The sequence below is a fragment of the Eleutherodactylus coqui genome, chromosome 6, assembly GCF_035609145.1.
Source record: "Eleutherodactylus coqui strain aEleCoq1 chromosome 6, aEleCoq1.hap1, whole genome shotgun sequence".
In the NCBI taxonomy this organism is placed as follows: domain Eukaryota; kingdom Metazoa; phylum Chordata; class Amphibia; order Anura; family Eleutherodactylidae; genus Eleutherodactylus; species Eleutherodactylus coqui.
The window spans coordinates 154,714,890-154,739,002 of NC_089842.1; the positions used below are offsets into that span (position 1 = coordinate 154,714,890).

Here is a 24,113-nt window from a genome sequence, read left to right on the forward strand (position 1 = left end):
CCAATTCTACAGTCCACAGCCAATCGAGAGCTAGGGGCGTGACAGGGGCATTCCTCCACGTCAAACCCATAGCTTCCGGTGCTGACAAAGTACAATAGTACCGATGTCATCTTTATAAGGTGTATATGGCTAGAGAGTTCTCAGCCTTTCTCAAGCCAATGATCCAGTGGATCATTGGCTTGAGAAAGGCTGAGAACTCTCAGCCGAAACGTCGTGTTTTTATATGCAAGATGGAATAAATTTGGAATTTTAACCAAGAAACTGCAACATGGTATTTGAGTTACACCCCTGATGCTGCTAGTATTTTGACTTTCTCTGTATAGTGGCCGGCGCTTGTAACTGCAGGCACAGCTCTCATTGATTTTTACACATAGATCGGAAGGAAGGCTTTTCAAAATACACGTAGGTCGGAGCAGAAGCAGCGAATGTCTCCGCGCAAACCTACTTATAGTGGCCGGCGCTTGTAACTGTAGGCACATCTTGCATTGAAATCAATGGGAGCCATGCCTTCAGTTATAAAATGTGATTGTTCTCAGCAAGAGAAACGACGTAATCTTGTAGATATGATACCTTTTAATGGCTAACAAAAATACATGATGTAATAATAGCGAGCTTTCGTACCAACGCAGGGTACTTCTTCCGGCTTAAATGGATTGGATCTGAAGAGGCATGCATATTTATACACACTTATAACATACATACTTATGACAAGGCACAGATATGGATGTGATTGGTTCGCACTTAAAAGGAATTCTGCAAACCAGAAAACAAACTTTTTTTGTCTAGGCACTGATAGCGGAGTGAAAGTTTTATGGTCCCTAAAAACTTTCACTCCGCTATCAGTGCCTAGACAAAAAAAGTTTGTTTTCTGGTTTGCAGAATTCCTTTTAAGTGCGAACCAATCACATCCATATCTGTGCCTTGTCATAAGTATGTATGTTATAAGTGTGTATAAATATGCATGCCTCTTCAGATCCAATCCATTTAAGCCGGAAGAAGTACCCTGCGTTGGTACGAAAGCTCGCTATTATTACATCATGTATTTTTGTTAGCCATTAAAAGGTATCATATCTACAAGATTACGTCGTTTCTCTTGCTGAGAACAATCACATTTTGCTCTACTGGCTAACACGGTACCAGATCTTTGTTTTCATTATTTCAGTTATAAACGCCTGCCACTACATGGAGGTCAGGGCGGAGACGTCCGCTGCTTCTACTCCGACCTCTGTGTTATTGCAGCACCAACAGCCTGCGCCTGCTCAGCTGATCAATCAGGGCCCTAAGTAACAGACCCCAGCCGATCAACTGTTGATGACTTATCCTGATGATAGGTCTTCAATAGTACTTTTCTGAAAAGTCCTTTAACAATAGGTCACAAACAATGTGGAAACTGAAACCAAGCAAAACTATGTACTCTAATATATTGACCCCTATGGAGGCTTTATCTCTTATTACTCTTCACCTTGAGTCTCTAATCTCAAGGATGTATGTGGCTGCTATGTGGCCCCTGAAGTAGGTAGGAAATTTGTCCAAGAATCAAACAAAGGGCATAAAAGGGTAAACAAATACCTTGCCCTTCCATCCTGAGTGGCAATGCATGTCACCCTAACAAGGGAACCAGTACAACTTTTACTATGGTGTCTTCTCTGTTCTATGTATGCCATTGCTCTCCAGAACTTTCTTAGGTTCTAGTTAAAATGAGTACCCATAATGACCATCTACAGAGAAGACCATCTACCATAGAGGCACAGACCATTGATAGAAGTGATCATTACTATGGGCCCTTTTACACTAAATGATTATTGTTCAGTTACTCACTGGATTTGTTCAGTGTAAATGCCGGCAGCGACTGAAATGACGAATGTTGTTCAGTTTCTGCAGGCATAAAAATAAAACAACGATCTATGAGCGATGGCCTATTTACAGTGAATGGAGGCAGGTGGACGGAGCCATCTCCAGTGTACTCTGCCTCCATTCAGTGAGCGATGATCTCTCTTGTGTAAAAGCACAGGAGCGATTATTGCTGGGATGGCTGTTGGGTGCCGAAGAGCTCGACACTTGTGCTGTGTAGAAGGACCCTATATGCATTGGGTATATTATCTGTAGGTCTGACAGATTTAGGGACAGCAAGTGTCCTCCTTATCTTGACTGCAGCTTGCATTTGGATAATGCACATTTTTGGGCACAGCCAGATAGCGTATCTGTGTTTTCACATCCAGCTTGTCTGTTCTTCTGTTATCTGCAGGGCAACAGAGGTGAAGAATTAGATTTCAGATTAGCACTTTGTTTGTAGAAGAAAATCTCTTTATGACTTAATGAAGAGATTTTCCCTGACAAGTACTTGGGAGGAAAAAGTCAACATCAAACATCCAGAGAACTGATAGCATATAAAAAGAACACCATGGCTCATGGGCCACCAGCTGTGCTGGCTTCGTGTGCTTGAAAATTGCAGGCATCCTATCCAATAGCCCCAGAAAATATCATTGAATTCCGTTGTGGTCTGCACTCAACAGTGACCTTGCTATCCGTAAGTAATGTTCCAAGCATGGGGACCTTCTAAGGAGTGGTCTTATGTGTAATAGTGGTCAATGTCAACCACTACCAATAAAAAGTAAACCCCTACCCCCATCTATTCTTGGTGCCCAGTGATTTACTGTTCCAATTCAGAGAATGCCATTCTCTCCTCTCCAGGGCCAGTTCTAGGAGACAATCAACTTTCTTTCAAATCACATCTCTCAATCAAACACATACAACACAACTTATATGAAATTCAGGATGAAGGTCATTGCTACTCCCATCCCTGAGCTTACGAGCCCAACCTCAAGCTACTCTTCCTAACAGGCGACTGTTCACTCCATGATTGTACTATTTAGACTATGTACATATTTACAACAATAATGTCTCTCTCTGTCTCAGGCAACTGCTATCCCCACAGGGGTCTATCCCTGACTTGTACTACTACACCTAGGCCATAACTGCAAGTAAGCTTCTACTGAGTATCAAGTGGTCACATCTACCAGCACAGACTCTGTCCTTCTTAGAGCCCCAATTTCCAGCCTCAGGTTTCATTTCTTGCTCCTACCTAAGACTATGTCCCAAGGAACCCAAATGCTTCTTGTTCAAAACCTAATCATCAAGGGTCTCTGTACACCTCTCTTTATAAGCCCTGACCATCATGGCTTCTTGCCCATCGCATCTAAGGTCTGACTTTCAATTTTAGTCGCATTTAAATTTAGTGATGGTTGTGTTTATAGTTTTTCATACCTAAGATGATAAAGGACTATGTGAGTTGTCCCTGGCAAAGCTGGAGAGGCACATAATTTGCTGAGGAGATGCAATAATTTGAAATTAAGTATACTTCTGCTGACAAAACCTTGCTAGCTGCTTAGTTACTACAGCAATCAATGAAAATACAATCACAGACAGGCTTGACATGCATGGTCTGATACTATTGGTCAAATCAAGGGGGTGCAAACAGGACATATAAGGGCAATGTTCGACTACGGTTCCTTTCTCCCCCCCCCCCCCCCCCCCCCCCAGAGAGAATGGCTCTGAGGGCCACCCTCCATCTCTAAAGAATGTGCACATTCACTTGTGATTGCATTGTTGTTTTTGCACACAAAGGAAATATTATTAATAAGATAGCTTATTTGTGATCATCCCATACAAAATAAAGGCCCATTTACATGTAAAGATATTTTTCAAACGATTGAAAGATTGAAAGTTTTAGCGATTATTTTGTATAAAGTGTTAATGGACACTAATATCGAATTAAGACTTTATCGTCTTCATTTGCATGTAAAAGGGCCTCCTGGAGCTGTTTGCAGAGCCCAGCATATGGGCTGGGCTCTGCACATAGCTGCATTGTTCTCCTTGGGGCTGCCGGCAGAATACAATGTAATCTCCCATCTCCCACGGAGAAGACAGTATGTGGGCTATTGAGAGATACTTTATCTCTTTGCGGCTAAACAATGGATTTTAAGTTCACCTTAAAACCATTGTTCAGGCGAAAAGTGCACAATGGCAGCATTTACATGCAATGATTATTGCTCATTTGCAGTCATTTGAGTGAATTTTGAGCGATAATCATTGCCTGTAAATGGGCCTTAAATTCTAGCAGCCAGTGATTGCTCCAAAGTCACTTCTAAATTGGGTGCAGCTGCAACGGGTGTAGAAATAACAGTTGCACCCAGCCCGGGAGCTCAAGGGACCTGAAAAGTCCCTCTATGCACCATATAGGAATTATAAATATTACATTGGAAGCTCTGCTACAGATTTTGCATTTGGGACCAAAAGCTGCAAGTAGCACCTCTTGGTTGCCTTTTGCTGGACCTTTGAGGCCCATTAGTATGTTAGAGCCTGTGCCCACCCCAGCATTCTCTGGTCCCCTTGCGCCTATGTTTTGGGGAATTGATGATAGTCTAAGTACATGGACTCCAAATAATGTCATCTTCTAACAGAGCTATGGTTAACCCTAAGTCAGTGGTCGCCAACCAGTGGACCTCTACCTGTTGTGAAGGCATAATTCCCAGCATACCCTGTCAGCTGAATGCTGGAAAGATGCTGGTTGTGAACCATTGCCCCAAGACTATCTTTACCTCCACTAGCCACTCTCTATAGTAGCTTGCCATGTTATTCCATAAGGTGGGCAAGTTACACTACACAGAACACACACCATCAAATAGATATATTGGGGAAAACGGTGATTACCTCATTGCCCTGCAACAAGAGTACAAGCTATGTCAAGAGTGACAAGACAATATTAGTTCCTGAGCCTACATCAAGGCGCAGCACATGTCAGTAACATTGATCTTACACACTGAGTAAAAGAAATAGACCACACCTATATATTCTGCCCAGGTTGTTTACAAGGAGAGCACTATGTCCTCATATCTATGTCTCACATCGTGCCTTGGCCCAAATTACGCTGTGAAAAAATGCAACAAGGTGAGACATGTTTGGACGATGCACCCATTGAGGGAATGCCCATATGCTGCAAGTCAACCAGATGCAACACATGAGAACCACCCAATTTTTTCCCAAGAAGATAAACCTATAATAGATCATTCCTAATTTCAGAGTCATTACATTATAATAGAAATAACACATACTGTATGTGCTGTTAACAGCCAGTCCATTTACGACTGTATAGAATAAGTTAGACAAGTATGTGAGGGAAATGTAATTTACAGCCTTCTATGTTGTAGGAATAGGATTGTTGTAGGATGACCCACAGGTTAGCACTTTTGTCTTCAGCTTTGGGATCCTGACCAGTAATCTGACCAGGGGCATCATCTGTATGGACTTTGTGCATTGTCCTTGTGCTTGCATGAGCTTTCACCGTCTCATAAAGGCTTGTGGTATAGGTTGTTAACTGCAAAAATGCTCGACAAGAGCTGAGTTGATTGGGTGCATTATCATCTACAGACTCCGACCTACCGTATGTAATCCTCTAAAGGTGGCCATACCCATTAAATGAATGTCTGGATCGGCCAACTATTTCATATACTAAAACAGTGGCATATGTACTGTAAGATGAAGAATGAGACAGATTGGATTTCAAAATGTGATTGTTTCCAGCAAGAGAAACCAAGTAATCTTGTAGATATGATACCTTTTAATGGCTAACAAAAATACATGATGTTGTTGCAAGCTTTCAGATCCTTCCTCAAAGATGATGAAACAGATCTGGATGGGGCATATGCTTGAGGAAGGATAATGAGAGGTCCAAAAGCTTGCAACAACATCATGTATTTTTGTTAGCCATTAAAAGGTATCGTATCTACAAGATTACTTGGTTTCTCTTACTGGGAACAATCACATCTTGCTCTACTGGCTAACACAGTACCAAACCTTTTTTTTTCTCGTTTTGAGAGCCCTAGAAATTTCTGTATTGTCGCTAACACATGGTCGATAAGAGCTATGAGCATTCATTCCTAGCAAAACACCTTTGCAGTTTTATGCCTGTCCTTCTTCAGTCCTTTCAATGCAACCTGGGTATCTGAAAGAATCATTTTATCACTAACTGCTCTGACCTTTTGGGATAAACTGTTCCATCTATCAATTTAAGACAACCAGACCACCACAAATCACAATTATGGGGATGTTATTTGTAAGTCAGAGTAGTCACTTGACTTTAGAGCTAAAAGTTTATCAAGTAGGAGTTTCTGGATTTTCTCATCTGACTAGAAGTATGGGGTTGGGTAAGAGACATGGTTGAGAGGAACACCCCTGTCATAAACAACTACAGTTCTAATTCTAGCCATAGCATTCCAGTAATAATTAGTTCTTTGCATTAATTAAACAAATTACATCTAAACACTGTCGTGAGTATGAATTTCATGTAAAAAAATTTTTTTTTAAATCACTATTATACGATAAAAAGGCAAGGGTGACAACTAAGGAAAGCAAGATGAACTCTGAGCCGGAGTACAAGATGTTAACATTGGTCTACAAGATATGCAATAATATCTTCATATCAAATGATGATGCGGGCTATGGTTCCTCAACCACGGCGTATAGTCATGAACTGCAGTAGAAAATGGAAAACTGTTTGTACATTAACCTGAAACGAATTCCAGATCAGTCAAGTAGTAACATAAATCCTAATGTAATCTAGCGACAGGTAATTACATGTAGATGCCAGCACGGCAGTCAATATTTAACTCTTTAGAAGTGAGTTCTAAGGCCAAGCGCTGGGTGTTCGGGCACGTTGTGTCATCTCAATGATTCTTGGATAATGGGATGCTGTTTCATGTTCTTCGTTAAATTAAAACCACATTTTTCAAATTATAATTAAATTCTTGACAGCAATTAATTGTAATGTAATGGTTAGGGTTTTTTTGGCATTGTTTGGTAATAGTTAAAAAAATTAATGGAATTTTTTTTTTCCCTTTGAAATAGTGTCTCTGCATTGCAAAATCTGTAAAAGGGCTCCTACGTTGCACTACCACGTGCCTACATAATACTGGCATCTTCTCATGTGGTTGATAGGTCACTGGGCCACCTCATACACTAAGGCAGGAGTGCCAAACTCCTTTTCACCAAGGGCCATATCAGCATTATGGTTGCTTTCCAGTGGCTGTTTATAAGGGCTTATTTACACAGGCGTATTTGCGCTCCGTATTTCACGCATATTTTTTACATGTGTAATACGGACAGTTTAAACACCTATGATTTGCATTGGGGTATTCAGACATGCGTGAAAAAAAATCACAGTATGTCTTATTTTGGCCCGTATTACGAACAGAAATTGCTCATTAAAGTCACGTGTGCAAGAAAACGCAACAAGGTCCAAATATACAGAGAATACACTCAGCTTCGGTCTGTGAAACCACTGCGTATTTTATAGAGCAAAACTGCATACCCCCATGTGAATGAGCCCTAAATGTAAGTACTCCTTAACATGGCCATGGAGCTCTATGTACTAAGATGGGGGTTTCTCCCCTTTCACCTTTTTGGCATGGAGCTTCCTACCTTGGAAGGTGGCTAGGGTGCCTGGTAGGGTTGTCCCGGCACCCTGTGTGGAGATGTGCACCAGAGCTCAGAATGCAAGATGACACTCGCTCCCTGTGCTGGCACTGCCCCTGTTGTCAAGCGCTGGTTACGTTCTACAGGGAAAGTGGAGTGCCGAACTTCTGAGTTCTGACCTCGTTGCTGGCCAAATCATATGACACGGCGGGTTGGATTCAGCACCTTGAGTTTGACACGTGCACTAGGGCCTGTCTGTGACTGCTACATGTGTACCCCATAGTAACAAAGTGTGTTAGGGTGCTTTTACCCAGAACGGTTATTGTTTGCCAGAGTGAACAAGTGAAGAATGTCACAGTTTGCTTGTTCAGTTGGGCAGTCAGTTTAGACACAAAGATAAATCATTTATTTTTTAACAGGATCATTTAATGAATGAGAACGACTGAACGATCCATTTTGAAACTGAATAATTAGGAAACGACCCAACAATGATTTTTATGCTTGCATGAAATGAATGATGAACAATAAATGAACGAATTATCGTTCATCGTTGGATGTTTTTACACTGAACAATTAATTTTCATTTTCACTCGTTTAAATGATTTTTTTGAATGATAATCATTCCATGTAGAAGGGCCTTAAGGCTGAAACAGACATGTCAATCCACTTCATTTTAGAAAAAAAATTCCCTCCCAACTCCAAGTTTGGCAATCAGACTAATCCCTGGTTCACCAACCCTTCTGAAGTAATCAGTGACTGTAACCTGTAATATTGTAACACTCAAGAAATTCGTCCAGGCCCCTCTTGTACTCTTTTGGTGAGTTCGCTATCACCACGTCCTCAGGCAAAGAGTTCCACAGTCTCACTGCTCTTACAGTAAAGAACCCCTTCTATGTCGGTGTAGAAACCTTCTTTCCTCTAGATGTAGAAGACGCACCCTTATTACTGTCACAGTCCTGGGTATAAATAGATGATGGGAGAGATCTCTGTATTGTCCCCTGATATATTTATAAATAGTTATTAGGTTGCCCCTCAGCTGGCTTTTTTCTAAACTAAATAACCCCCTATTTTGATAACCTCTCTGGGTATTGTAGTCCGCACATTCCATTTATTACTTTAGTTGCCCGCCTTTGTACCCGCTCAAGCTCTGATATGTCCTTTTTGAGTCTTGGTGCCCAAAGTGCCCGAACCTGTCCCCAATATTCCATGTGTGGTCTGACCAGTGACTTGTAAAGAGAAAGAACAATGTTCTTGTCATGTGCCACTATACCCACAATATCTACATCACTGTTTACTTTTATGACCCTCTTAATAGTATTTTCCTATCACACACATTTACTGTATTGGCATCACTTGTATATGCCATAAAGGTCTGATGTGTTGGCGTCTGACCATAAAATCTATAGAATGGGGCAGGGGATCCCCATCCCTTATTTCAAGGTGAATACACTCCCCATTACAGTATATGTAACAGTGGTCACTCAGTGAGAAAAATCCTTGCGGTAGGGGGAAATGTAACAAAGAACTTACTTCACTGCCCAAAAGGCTTGAAAAAGGGGTCCAGAGAACCCCAAAACGCGTTGCCCTAGACACTTTTACCTGCTTGCATGTAACCTTATGTGATACACCTAATGTTATTTTCATTGGAAAATAAACGACTTAATTAAGGACTCCTGCTATCCTCCAACATTATTCCCTATTGGCTGACCTGAATTGGAGGGGATTTGGTCGTAATCCAACCCCCCAACCCAGTGAAGAAGGTTCTGTATTACATTTCCTCCTACTTCTGTGGTATGAGTAGCACATGTCTAGAAAGGATTTTTCTCACTGAGTGACCACTGTTACACTATTTACTACCGAGGTTGACTGACCCCGGATACCTTCCTATGCTGCTCTCCCTACCTGCCCCATTCCATTGGGATTATGTACCTGCGAGGACACTTGGAGGCTAACGTGCGAACGTGGACCACTGGCGTAACTATAGGGGATGCAGGGGATGCAGTTGCACCCATGCCCAGGAGCCTTAGGGGGCCCATAAGGCATATCTTCTCCATATAGGGAGCCCAGTACCATGAATAAAGCATTATAGTTGGGGGCTCTGTTACAGGTTTTGCATTGGGGTCCAGGAGCTTCAAGTTACACCGCTGACGTGGTCCATAGGTGTGGAGCCCAGTCTATTGACAGGCTCCATACCAGATGAGTCCACTCGATACTTGTCCAGCACCTAGTGCTATACTACATCCATTGTAATATATGGGAATTTGACAACACCTAAGCATGCTGACTTTACCCACTGTCCACATTAATATACCAAATATATTATAATGTGGTAGGAAATCTAAAATTGTATAAAACTTTTCCTATAAAAGGTACAGTTAAATACTGTAGCACATCCGGTCTCTGAGCTTGCTGAAATCATATTTACTTGCATCTAAGTAAATACAGCAAACTTTATAGAGTTGGAAAATCCAAGACATTGGTTAATTGGAAACACAGAAATACTCTTTCTGCATTAGTATGTGACCCCTCATTCTCCTAGTCATATCATGACAATGCCCTTGTCATACGCAGCCCTGTCCCCATAACATTATATGAGTGGACAAGTTCCTGACTGCAGCAGTAGACTCCTTCCATGAAATACTCTGTGCTGCTGGGATACTGTATTCTATCCGTTATCCTTCATTTAACTAGAATTAACCACACTATAAATCTGATTTGTGGGCAGGTCTCCCAAGATCAGTAAATCTATCTCCTGAAGTGCTGATGGGAGTCTATTTCTTCCATTATTATTTTATTACCTTTCACATGTCTAGAAATATCTCCTCAATGTATCGCATTAGTATAACAAGCTGACTTCATTTGTTAGAGGTTAAAGGGGTTGTACCAAGATTATAAATTATTCCCTATCCACAGGATAGAGGATAATTTGCTGATTGGTGGGGGTCTCATCACCGAGGCCCCCAGCGATTTTGAGAATGAGGGTCCCATGGCCTGTCACTGTGGGGGTTGCTTTTTCTGGGCATGTGTGGTCAGCGCTCCGTACATTTCAGTGGGGCTGACAGAAATACTCGAGAGCTTACCGCACCAGTATCTCCTTAGTCACGCTCAGAGTGCTAGCGCACTTGTGCAAGCAATGCTCCATTGTCTCCTCCTCCCTGCGGGTGGTGCAGTAATCCAAACCAATCCCCATCAGCAAGTTATCCCCCATCCTGTACCAATTTTGGTACAACCACTTTACGATGAATGACTGACTCAACTGACTATGGCTCAATTTACAGGGATTATCCTGTTAGTATTTCAGTTTGGCCCCTAAACGACCTTTGAGTCCATTTCTCCCTTTTTGTCCATGATCCTTATGCCAAAGTCACATGTCTAGTTTATTAACACCCGTAGCTTCCAGTTACGTCATTTCCATTTCTTTTGGCACACGGACTGGAATTTATCTAAATGCATACATTTGCAATACAGGACATGAACTGCGCATGCGTGAAAAAAAAACTATTGGGGGAATCAGTCATTCAGCTGTAGACTGCTGGTCACGTTGATGAGGACGTGCCCTTTTCTGTTAAACAACCTGATGCTGGAATAAAGTTAGTGTTTCGATTACAACAATATAATAATGTATTAATAAATTTTTTTTTACACTTTTGCCAATTAAAAATCCTTTTTTTTGTTTTTTTTTTTGTATCAATGTATTTAAAGTCCTGTAACTTTTTTTCCCTTCGATGGAGCTCAGTGAGAGCTTGTTTTTTTGCATGACAAGCTGTGGTTTTTATTGGTACCATTTTTTGCGACATTTTTTTGATTATTTTTACTGCATTTCTTTGGGAGACAAAAAGAACAAAAAAAGGGTTTGGGCTCCATTTTTTAATATTTGTTTTTATAGCATTTGCTGTATGGGCTAAAAAGTCTGTTCAATTTATTGTGTGGTTCGTTATGAAGGATGTGAGAACACCAAATGTGGTTTTAAATTAAAAAAGAGAATTAAAAAGAGAGGGGAGAGTGCACAAAAGGGGGTTTCTTTAGTATTTTTGTATCTCTTTTTTTAACTTTTTTTTTATCTCCCTTTATGGGTCTTAAATAGAGATGAGCGAGTATACTCGGTAAAGGCAATTGCTCGAGCGAGCATTGCCTTTATCGAATACCTGCCCGCTCGAGATGAAACGTTCGGGTGCTGGCGCAGGGGAGCGGTGAGTAGCGGCTGTCAGCAGGAGGGAGCGGGGGGGAGAGAGGGAGAGATAGATCTCCCCTCCGTTCCGCTCTCCCCCGCAGCTCCCTGCCCGCCGCCGACACCCGAACGTTTCATCTCGAGCGGGCAGGTAGTCGATAAAGGCAATGCTCGCTCGAGCAATTGCCTTTACCGAGTATACTCGCTCATCTCTAGTCTTAAACCTATGCTACTATGACCACTCTGATAATATACTGCAGTACTTCTGTACTGCAGTACATTATCGCTTATAATAGTGATCACAGGCCATGGCAGACTTGGAAACATCTGACTAAAAGACCTAAAAACACTAAAGCAGCAAACTTTGTGAAAACTATAATTTGTGTCAGTCTCAAAACTTTTGGCTATGACTGTATGATCCTCTTGACTGCGCAGCTTGGCTGAACTTGCATGTTATTGCCGTAGGCCCATCTCAATAGCCTAACTGGCTATAATGAAAATTTATTGGTGAGTTGTTGCAATTTCAAAGGGATTCACCATCAATCTCAGGGCCGTGTGCTGTCAATATATTTCACGGACAGCACACAGTCAGGAAAAACGCCCTTAGATTGATGGTGAATCCCTTTGAATTTGCAACAACTCAACAATAAATTTTTAATGTGTATGGCTAGCTTTAATTGTCAAAAAGAGCGGGGGCAAATGAGCAGCAGTAGAACAGCAAAAGTGTGAAATGTCTAAATAATAGAGGTGACAGTATGGCTATATGTGATGTTTTTTCTTTTGCCCACATGCATAATTCAGGCTCCAAGCAGTCATTTCCAGAGTGTGGAGAGAAATGTCTGCACCAATGAGCATCAAAAACTGTGATGGCTCCAAGGTTTTCCTGAAGCTGTTAAAATAGGCAAATGTCAAGAAAGTAGACATTTTGTTGTCTTTATCTGGATTTCTGCCTGTTTTTTACTTTATTTTAAAGAAAAACTGCCTACTGCCCGCTCCAAATGCGTATTGTGGAAATAGAAACATACTTAAAGGGTTTCTGCAGCTCAATAAATATTGTAACTATTGCACTTGTTCTAAGGTCAACATGGTAGCATCGGTACTCTTGTGTCTATGGACATCCTGCCATTTGACCTCCTCTCATAAGGGGATAGAGTCACCAGATAGGACATCCATACAACCACGCAGAGGTGTAACTTGAATCTTATTAGCCCCAGTAGAATATTCCTCTCACCTACCATGTGCCATTTCTAATACTGGAGTTTTCCTATCTGACAGAGGGGCCTTTGGACCCCCCCCCCCCCCCCCAGGCACCAGGACCTAGATACATCTGCTGCCCCTGCATGCCCCCCATATAATTACACCCACAAGTCTTTTGACACAACCATGGCAACCACAGTGCTAGTACACTATTTTCATCGGAAGTAAAGAATACAAGAAGTGTAAGATCGGGGGAAGTAGTGAAAGATGAAACAAGGTGCATATTAATAATTGAGGAATTGTTTTTGTCAAAGTCAATTGTGTATGACCTCGGTGGTTGGGAACTATTTTTTGGTTAGGATATGGAGTCCAGAGCACAACAAGTAACACATACAATATAGAAAAACTTGGAATGGGACCCCACTCCACCATGTACACTACCAAAAGTATTCGGACACCCCTATCAGTAGAATGGATCGTGTCTTATTAGCATATCACGTGCCCTAAACCATGCTACATATGATGCAGACCCTTGGAGGTGTCAGCCATAGTTTGTGACAGGAACTACATGTTGGTGAATACAAGGGTTATTCCGCTGCACACAAGATGTCCATCACGAAGTACAGTGCATCGGCCCATCTACAATGGTGCAAGGACTGTTGTCATTGAACAGTTGAGCAATTGAAGGACGCATTCTATGGAGTGAAGAATCACGCTATTCCATCTTCAAAATAGATGGAAGTACCTGGGTGCGGAGGATCCTGGGGAACACCTTTAACCTGAGTGTGTTGTGACAACAATTAAAGGGGTTGTCCCGCGCCGAAACAGTTTTTTTTTTTTTTTTTGCATAGGCCCCCGTTCAGCGCAGGACAAACCCAAGGGATGTGATGAAATTAAAAAAAAAAATTTTACTTACCCGAATCCCCTCTCTGCAACTTCTTCCTTCTTTTCCTCCAAGATGGCCGCTGGGATCTTCACCCACGATGCACCGCGGGTCTTCTCCCATGGTGCACCGTGGGCTCTGTGCGGTCCATTGCCGATTCCAGCCTCCTGATTGGCTGGAATCGGCACATGTCATGGGGCGGAGCTACACGATGACACGTAGAAGGGGGCAGAGCCAGAACGCCGCTAGTGCCCGGACCGACCAGAAGGGAGAAGACCCTTCTGCACAAGCGCGTCTAATCGGGCGATTAGATGCTGAAATTAGACGGCACCATGGAGACGGGGACGCCAGCGCAGGGAAGGTGAGTATATAACTTCTGTATGGCTCATATTTCATGCACGATGTATATTACAAAGTGCATGTATATGGCCATACAGAAGTGTTTAACTTAACTTGTCATCGCAGGACAACCCCTTTAAGTATGGTGGAGAATCCATTATGGTCTGGGGGTGTTTTACATGGCATGGTCTCGGTCCAATGATTGTAGTGCCAGGAACCATGAATATGGAGGTGTAATGTGACATTCTAAACAAAAATGTGCTACCAACAATATGGCAATACTCTGGGAATGGTCAGCAATACTCCTCTAAAAGACAACATTCTTTGTAACTAATCCCGTGCCTTATTACGTTGGTTTGAGGATATGGGTGCTCCACGACTGGACTGGCTGCACAGAGTCTCAACCTGAACCCTAATGAACATCCCTCAGATGAACTGGAACGTTAGATCAGGAAATATGAATAGTGTCCATCTTTTTGGAGTAGACTTGCCAAATGTTTGTAGGAAATACGAGCTGAAGTGTCTCAGAAGTTACTAGAAAGTATTCCATGGAGAGTATCCGATGTCATTATAGCCAAAGGGGGCCCACTAAGTATTATCATATGAAAATAATTACTACTTTTGATTCTTGCTCAGGTGTTCATTTACTTTTGGTAAGAGAGCGTATACCAGCAGAGTCCAGAAAATGAAAAGTTTATGAATATTTTTTGTTTCTACTTCATGTTAAGTGTTGTCCCTAATACAAAGTGACAATGTACAAAGTAGACAATGCTGGGCATCAGGATAATCTACTGGATAATGGATCATTTATTCTGTGAAGTAGCAGTAAAGAAATAATTACACAGTGATATCACAGTACAAGAATAATGCACACAGTGATGTCACTATACAATCATAATGTACTCAGTCACTATACAGGCATAATGGATATAATGATGTCAGGGATAATGCACACAGCGATGTCACAGTGCAGGAATAAAGTATGGGGCTGGAGCTAAGGGCTCGTGGGGACCCTTTAAGAGAAAACCCTGCATGACACAGGGGGTCAGGTAGCCGGGGGACTGGCAGTGAAGAGGGTAAGGAGAGAAGAGGGGTTAGGAAAATGCTAGAAGTGAGGGGAGTAGGGATAGATTTGATTGGTGGGGAGGAAGAGCCAGGGAGGATAAAAAGGAAGAGGAAGAGTGGGAACGCCATCTTTTAGGGAAAGTAAGGAAGCAAGGAGTCCCGCCCTATTGTGTGGTAGCTGGGAAAAAGATTTGTAGTGTCATGACTGCGTTGGCGGGTGGGAGGTCCTTGGAATTGGTTTCAATTGGTTAGGTGGGGGAGTTGGGTGGGCACGGTCTCACCTGCTAAGACTCCCTCCTTTATGGAATTTGGTTAGTGTCTGGTGCTGTGTGACTTGGCTAGTGGGGGGGCAGTATATCCCTTTCGGCCATGAGCTTTTTATGCCCCCGAGCCTGTTGGTACAGTTGGGGGCAGGGTACATTGGTTAAGTTGCAGGGTACGTTGTGGCTCCAAGGACTCCCCCTCATATGTTTACTTGATAATTTTATGCTCATTATTAGAGATGAGCGAACGTACTCGGTAAGGCCGATTTCGCAATCGAGCACCGCAATTTTCGAGTACTTCACTACTCGGGTGAAAAGTACTCGGGGGCGCTGTGGGGCGGGGCGTGGCATTGGCATGGTGGAGCGGGGGGTAGCAGCGCGGAACAGGTGGGAGCTCTCTCTCTCTCCCTCTCCCCCCCCCCCCCCCCACTCCCCTCTGCAACCCCCCGCTCACCCACAGCGCCCCCGAGTACTTTTCACCCGAGTAGTGAAGTACTCGAAAATCGCGGTGCTCGATTGCGAAATCGCCCTTACCGAGTACGTTCGCTCATCTCTACTCATTATGTTAATAAATTAGCCTCCCCGGGTCATGGAAAAAGCAATGCTCCAAAAGAGGACGCAGGCACAAACCACTTATGGCTAGCAGTGTAGCGCAGGCTCCATTGTCAGACTGCAAAATCATTTATGAAGGAATTTTATCAAAAGGGTTTTGTCTCTTCCTGTGAATGTTAATACGGAGTCTATATATAGGGCGTCCTGAAGTGCTTCCATCCTGCATTCAGAAGCATATACTTAACCAGCTAGCTTCATTTCCAAAGCCATTTCATTATTCTATCAGGCACATGTTGGTTTTACTATTAATGGTTTGTTTTAATGTTTTTGTTAACATTTTGTCAAAAGTTTCGGCATGAATTTGAAATCCACGTATTATACGTAAAAAATTCATCTACATCCAAAGTTGGCTCACTTTGTAAATCCATTACTTATGCTGTACTGATCTTGAGTTCTAGCCTGTATTATACTGGTCGCTATACTGTGATATCTCCCAGCCAACCCTGTGGTTCACTGTCTACATAGTGCTTGCTATGTTGTCTGTGTACCAGGCACTGTGGAGTAATCTGATGTATGAAAAACTAACTGATCCTTGCATTATGATAGCTCTGCTAACAAGCGGACTGCTGCTTGTTAACAATAGCAGCCAGCAGAATTATGAATGCAGCTCTGGAATATACTGTAATATAGGTTGTAATCAAGATCGAAACATGATACGTAATGTAAAGTATGTACATAGTGACTCCACCGGCAGAATAGTGAATGCAGTTCTAGGATATAATACAAGTTTTAACTTGGGATCAGTACCTGGTAAGTAACAATGTACAATGAAAACGGGAGTACACTCTCAGCATAGCAACATCCTGCTCACAATGCCAAAATGATGCAACTGACAGAATAGGCCAGAGGTTGGAAAAGGTCATAAAACAGCAGTCACAAGCAAGTATTGCATGACAACAACTCAAATGTACTCATGTAAAGGTTCTTTAAGCATGACGGCTAGAAGGCTGAAAGGATAGACTAGATGGTACCCAAGGACCAGTAATATTAGGGTCTGCGCACTCTCTGGTGGGAATATTACTACCGTATATACCGGCGTATAAGGCGACGGGGCGTATAAGACGACCCCCCAACTGTCACCTTATACGCCGGTATACAGTGGAGAAAAAAAAAAAATTCATTACTCACCTCCCCCGGCGTTCTGTCGCGCTCCGGCAGGATGTCGCTCGCTCCTCGTCCCCGGCGCAGCATTGCTTTCTGAATGCGGGGCTTGAAATCCCCGATTCCAGAAAGCTAATACACACGCCGGCAGCCATGACATCATTGAATGGCTGTGATTGGCTAAAACACACGTGGCTTCAGCCAATCACACTATTCAATGACATCATTGAATGGCTGTGATTGGCTAAAACACACGTGGCTTCAGCCAATCACACTATTCAATGACATCATTGAATGGGTGTGATTGCTAACACGTGCGCCTTCAGCCAATCACAGCCATTCAATGCTGTCATGGCTGCCGGCGTGTGTACTAGCTTTCTGGAAGCGGGGATTTCAAGCCCCGCATTCAGAAAGCAATGCTGCGCCGGGGACGAGGAGCGAGCGACATCCTGCCGGAGCGCGACAGAACGCCGGGGGAGGTGAGTAATGAAATTTTTTTTTTTACACTTTTTTTTTTTGTATTACCGGCGCATAAGACGACCCCCGACTTCAGACCCGATTTTTCGGGGTTCAAAAGTCGTCTTATACGCCGGTATATACGGTATTTATCCAACTCCAAAAGTTACAAAAAATGCATCTGTGGAATATATTGTATTATGAAGAACTGCAATATGGATGCTGCTTTGCATTCTTTCCTTTCTTAATTTTGGGGTTGCAGAGTTCAAACACAAACTTTGGTGGTTAAACAATTTAGGAATAATCTTACAATGCTGCAGATTAATGGTAACAGGGCCGGTGGGCCGGTTGTGTCCTGGCGCTGGTGGAGAGGCAGATTTTTTTTCAAGCACTAAACTGCACAAAAAATAAAAAACAGTTATATTCATCTGCGCCACTCCCTGCCTCCGCAGTCCATGTAGTACTCAGTCACCCGCTGAATTCCAGGTAGAGAGCAATCACATGCCAATCATGTGATCGCTGTGGCTGGGAACTGGTCTGAGTGATCATATGATCACTCTGTGGGTGACCGAGAGTACTCGCGGATTGCAGAGGCCAGGAGTGGCAGGAGTGGCCCGGGAGAGTATAACTGTTTATTTTAATATACATAAACGGCATTATTATACAGTTGGGGTATGACAATGAGAGGCATTATTACCACATGGGGGCCTATGAGAGCAATATTATTGAATGTGGTCCATTATTACGGTCCTGAGAGCTGAATAGAAAAAAAGCCATGCCTGGTGGTTATTTATGAGCAAGCCCGGCATATAGCACTGGAATGCCTACAGGGGAACCTGTGAATAAACAGTTCTGAAGTGCCAGAAGGTGATGGTTTTTAGGATTACAGACACAAAATCCGAAGCAGAATCACATTGCAAGCTTTAAGAACATTTGATTTGCATTCATTTGACAGCAAGTTTTGTGTAACTGGAATGCACCTTTTAGTCATTTTGACCTAGAAGTATGTTTTGGATCATTATTTTGCTGTAATATGAACTCCTGACCAACTAGGTGTGCACCAGAGAGTATTGTATGGTACATCAAAAGATTGTGGTAGCTCTTTTTGTCCGATATGCCAGTCACCCAGTGCAAGTTTCCAACTCAAGACCCAACAAAAGAGCTCCAGACCACCATGTTTGCCAGTTGGTGTCACATACATAGGAACCATCCTTTCACCTAGTCGATGACTTACAAAACCCCTGCGTGATGTACCCAAGATGTCAAATTGTGATTCATTAGTCCATAAGACCTTCTTCCACTCTTCAGTAGCCCACTAAAAGTAGTGCTTGGCCAGGCAAGTATTTTTTATTTTGCAATCTTAGCAGTAGCTTTCTTAAGGCTGATTTACACACAATGATTATCACTCAAAATTCGGCTAAACGACAGCGAGCAATATTCATTGCGTGTAAATGTGTGCCCATCGTGCACTTTTCGTGCATCGCTGAGTTCAGCTCAGCTTAAAATCCGTCATCCCTGATAAGAGGGACCGCATGCTGAGTTCTCTTACTCACACTGATAACATTCTTTCAGCAGCTGTTCCTCTGGAGAACAATAGTGTTGTATTTAGAGAACAGACCATCCTCTGTTCTCTAAATACATGCAAATGAAGCTAGTTAGCTACAAATGGGCTGATTAGCCCATTAGTACCTAATGCTAAATGATTAGCCCATTAGTACCTAATGATAAATGATCACTCAAAACTGTCAGTTTGTGACGAATTTTCAGCGTGTGTAAATGGAGCTTTACTGATACGCTACCTGTCAAATCTGCAGATAGAAGTCTTCTCTTCACAGTTTAAATTGAAACTTGTTTATTTTTTTATAGTTTCCTCTATCTTAAAATTGAATATACAAAGTGACAACTTTTCTTGCAGAGTATTATTTTGTTTACTGTTGTGCTTTTTATACAGTAGACTAGTTGTATTACTTTAGGGCTCATGCCCACGGACAGAGTGTTATACGCCCACAGATTTACGCCGCGGGAGTTCCGCGGTGGTAAACAAAAAGTCCACACTGCGAAATGGAGACCTACGTTGCAGAAAAACGCAGTGAAATAGAACATGCCGCGATTTTTTACCCACAATGGAAATCCGTGTCAGAATCACGCATGTGAGCACTGACAGGCAGAAAAGCTATTGGGTACAATAGAACCTAATAGCTGCGAAATTCCGCCGCCGATTTTCGCTGTGGGGAACGCGGCAGATATCCGTCCGTGGGCATCAGCCCTTACGTATGTCTTCAACACCCTAATACCAGTTGTAGGACTACAGAAACAAGCATGCCCTGACAGCTTCCATGCCATGACTTGATGAGCTCATGTTACCAAGGATTAACATAATCCATAAGGATTTGCTCAAATAGTGACTTGCCGGAGACTTCTGTGCTCGATCCTTTGATCTTAGCCATGTAGATTTTATCTTAATATTCTAGATTGTTCTCCTCTGTTTGTAATCATTATGCCAGAAGAAGACTTTAGTATTACATCAGTCCTAAGATTTCTGTTCTCTCCCACTGACTCTAAAGGCTGATTCACACAGGCGTATGCAATTTTGGTCCGTATTCAAACAGTAAAATATACAGAATGAATACGCTCATGTGAATGAGCCCTAATAGGTAGTGTCTATGAATTTCCTGTACACTAGTTAGGGTATATCACATGAAAGTCTGATTTTCGGACCGAAATAATTATCCCAAATCGGACGGAAATAGAAGACAGTCATTTAAATGGGTGTATTCACATGCTATTTTTTTTTACTTGGACTAATAGACCGAATAAGAAAATTGCAGCATGTACTATTTTGGTGTAATTTTCATACAAAATCGCCCATTCAAATCTATGTGTGAATGACTGCACTTGCAAGATGTGAGTACAATCAGACCCCCGTCCCAGGCCGCTCACTAGCAAAGCCAGAGACACTGATGAAGGGCAATTACCCTGAAACAGCTGTCTGTGTATGGAGTCTGGCTTTGCTTTTAATTCCCAGTCATTGTTACAAGGCTTGTATAAAGAGTCTAACTTTGGCTTGAAGGAATGCTGCCTTCCAATAGGTGGTGCTGTGGGGGTATTATTCCATCTCCTTTATTTGCATACAATCAGTTTTAAAGCCATGTGACTATGGTGCCGATATATTTTTTAAAAAAGAGAAACGAGACGTTTTTTTTGTACACACATTAAAATTGAATGCAAAATGGATGAAAAATGTGTGGAAAAAAATTACATAAATGCATGAAAATCGCCAAAAAAATTAGTCTGATTTTTCAGAATTGTAAAATATTGTCCATGTGAATATACCACAAGGGCAGAGTCACATGACTGTGTTTGCACAGGTATCTGCACATGCAAAATCTGTGCGCACAATACGCAGAGAATAGAACCTATTGAATTCAATGAGTTCGTTCTTATAAGTATTTCGGGCGTACGCATAAAAATAGGTCCTGCTCCATTTTCCTGCGTTTTGTGCAGCAAAAGTATCCTAGAAGTTTATGGGAGGGGCAAAAATACACAAGAATGCACAAAACGCAGGAACAAGAACACATCTAGACCTTACTAGGCTTTAATTAGCCAAGAAATCTACGGAAAGGGCATGTCATGTTCAACACGCAGATTATGTACCTTGTTCATACGCAAACACGCTGCTGCAAGCGTTTTTGCACATACACTCATGTGACTGCCCTAAGACTGTAAATTGTTCAAGCAGGGAAAGACTTGTTTCTCCTTTAAATACAAGGTCAAATTGTGTCTGCAGCTGATCATATAGTTCACAAATAGAGACAAGCGCATCGATTTACAATTAATGAGTCAATTTACAAAGGCCAGATATGGATGAATGAGTTTGGCAGCTCCTACAGGAAAACTGGTGAGAGCTGGAGTCACTCTTATTAATTATTATCTCATTGTATTTCTCTTTTCTTACAGGTTGTTGTTTAGTAACAGCCCCGGCGAGGCATCTAGTGACAACATGCAGAATTATAGCGCTGCCACCAGAGGCATAGCTAAAGACTCATGGGCCAGGGTGCAAATGTTTATCTTGGGGCCCCCAAATTCTTTTAACTTCTTAAAGCTGAGGCTTAACCTGAAGCTCCTGGGCCCCAATGCAAAACCTGTAACAGGGCCCCCAACTATAATGCTTTATGTATAGTACTGGGCTCCCTATATGGGGAAGAGAGGCCTTATGGGCCCCCTAAGGCTCCTGGACCCAGGTGCAACCGCATCCCCTATAGTTTCGCCAGTGGCTCCCACTATTTCCAGCAAGAAGCCCCAGGCAAAGATTTGGGGAGTACAGAAAACTACCTCATGCAAAATAGGAGGCGTCTGTAGGATACTACGGTAGCATTTAAGGGTCATGTTAGGACTGAAGGTAATCTGGGGAGAAAGTTGTTTTCGGCATCTGGCAAAGTTGGACAAACTGTTTACTGCACTCATATGGCTCACTACTATCCCAAGGATGATCTTCAATCCACTTGTTACATTATGGCCGTTCACATGAGCAAAATCTAATGCACACTGCACATCCCTGGGCACAGGAAACACATTCAGCGGGGGAGGCAATTATAGCATCAGAGGCCTACACTAGTGCCACAACTGGCGCATGGGCCTCAAGTACAAGAAGAAGTTTAGTCTCACTTTGACCATTATAGTATAGCTGTGGGTCAGTGACAGGGTCAAAGGGTGCCTTCACATGGGCAGAATTATTCCACCAGGATGCAGGAATTTATGGTCTTGCGCAAACTTCTGCACCAAAATCCGTATGACTAACATGAATTTTGATGTGGAATTGAAAATGACTTAAATCTTCCTGCATTTCTGCATCAAAACCTATATTTTCAGATTCTGCTGCTTCTTTGGAATAATTTGATTTATTCCAAAGAAAGAGCCCTTACAGGGTAAGGTAGGCAGGTGGCACATAATGACTGGCAACCTTAACAAAGAAATGAGGGTTGTTTTCAGGGTTGTTTTCAGGGGACCCATCTCTCTTTTGAGGTAGGTGGCAATCCCAATTGTTAGTACAACTCAGAACTGACTTTTTTGATGTCCAAAAGAAATGTCTTTACTAGAGATGAGCGAACGTACTCGGTAAAGCACTACTCGTCCGAGTAATGTGCTTTATCCGAGTACCTCCCCGCTCGTCCTGAAAGATTCGGGGAGCGCCGCGGAGCGGGGAGCTGCAGGGGAGAGCGGGGAGGAACGGAGGGGAGATCTCTCTCTCCTTCTCTCCCGCCCGCTCTCCCCTGCTCCCCGCCGCAACTCACCTGTCAGCAGCGGCGCTCCCCGAATCTTTCAGGACGAGCGGGGAGGTACTCGGATAAAGCACATTACTCGGACGAGTAGTGCTTTACCGAGTACGTTCGCTCATCTCTAGTCTTTACCAAACAAACCCTTTTCTTAAACTTGGCATCAACTCATTAAATAGATATTGAAATTGATTTACTAGTAACAAATTTGTCAATTCAATATATCACATATGAGGTGCAGTCATGTACTGGTGGCTCAACATAAAGATGCAATACAAGAATCCAGACTATATAACCATGTAATATCATTGAGGTGACCTTACCTTTTGCTGGCTTGCATCCGTATAAAGTAGAGGCCGTTCGATGTACCTTGTATCAGGATGGTAATTCCACCGAAATGGTTGGGTTAAACCATACAGAGACCTACAAAGTTGTCTAGAAACAGACGGCAGATGTAAGTTCCAATCCCACGTAGTGTTGTGCAACAGGAAAGTGTATGAAATGTTGTTCAAGCCCAATAGGATGCCTTCACATGCCCCTACGTGTCCATGGGGTGATGCTGAGGGCTATGAGCATACTATTGTCGGTGCCCCATGAGACTGTCCACCTTTAATGTATGGTCTGTCACCTGTTGAGCACACAATGAATACACAACAAACGTGACTGCGAATCCCTAGGGTTTTTTTTTCTTTCGGAGCTGAGTACACTGTGATGATCAAGCTAGGACTTGTATTTCTGCGGAGGAAGGAGACATATGGATTAGTTGTAAAACAAGAATGCACAATTCCTAATAAGGGCACCCAACATTACTCAAGATAAAAACACCTGTCTCTGAGCATAATAGACAAAAACATCAATTAAGCCTTAAAGTGCAATATCTAATATGTGGATGGGGGGGGGGGGCGGGGGAAGAGGGGCATGTCAAGTTTAGATAATTTCTGCCAAGAGAAGAAAATCCTTGCAATGACCCACCCTGAGACTCACAACGTGCACCGGAACAAGGTGTAGGCAGAACTAAGCTATCAATAAAAAATTTCAGTAAGCCCTTTAAGATATCTTCTAACTAACTAAAGCATTGTTAACCAACCAAGGTTTCACTAGGAACAGGGACGGCTAGAGTATATTACTTTTTTCAGTATGGAGGAGGAAGTTATAGGTAGTGGTATACATGCAGGTGAGGTAGCCCCATAGCAAAAATTAAAATGAAGGTCACCTTCTGATGCTGGTCAACATTACGATACCACCTAGGACGGTAGGATGTCTTACTTGTAAAACATTCAATGTAG

At 42.6% G+C, this 24,113-nt stretch overlaps 1 protein-coding gene across 1 annotated transcript in view; it reads right to left on the reverse strand.

Moving 5' to 3' along the window:
- FRMD6 (FERM domain containing 6) overlaps nt 1-23,464 on the reverse strand; it is a 187,233-nt gene extending 163,769 nt beyond the window's left edge. The window contains exons 1-2 of the mRNA XM_066608020.1: nt 23,370-23,464; nt 23,151-23,262 (exon numbers count right to left, since the gene is read on the reverse strand). The gene's annotated coding sequence lies outside the window, so the exon portion shown is untranslated. The remainder of the gene's footprint in view (nt 1-23,150; nt 23,263-23,369) is intronic.
- Between the last annotated feature and the right edge of the window lie 649 nt (nt 23,465-24,113).